Raw genomic sequence first — 272 nt, 5'->3', positions numbered from 1 at the left:
TCAGTATAAAATTATATTGAAGATAATAATAAACTTTAGAATTATGGATTTGCAATTATCACTTTATCAAGACACAATCCCAGACCAGGACTGAATAAGGTCTGAACTAGAAGGGCCAAATGGTTCTTATCTGCCGTCAAATTCTGTTTCTAATCCGAAAACTAAAATGATGTGTTTCGCTCATTTTTATAGATGGGTACCAATAGTCACAAATGTTAATAGTTACTTTAAAGAGAGCGATAGGGACTTGCCAAAGATATGGCAAGTCCCTG

The sequence above is a fragment of the Spea bombifrons genome, chromosome 8 (assembly GCF_027358695.1).
Source record: "Spea bombifrons isolate aSpeBom1 chromosome 8, aSpeBom1.2.pri, whole genome shotgun sequence".
NCBI lineage: Eukaryota > Metazoa > Chordata > Amphibia > Anura > Pelobatidae > Spea > Spea bombifrons.
The sequence above is the reverse complement of the archived record's forward strand: the minus strand, read 5'-3'. Positions refer to the sequence as shown.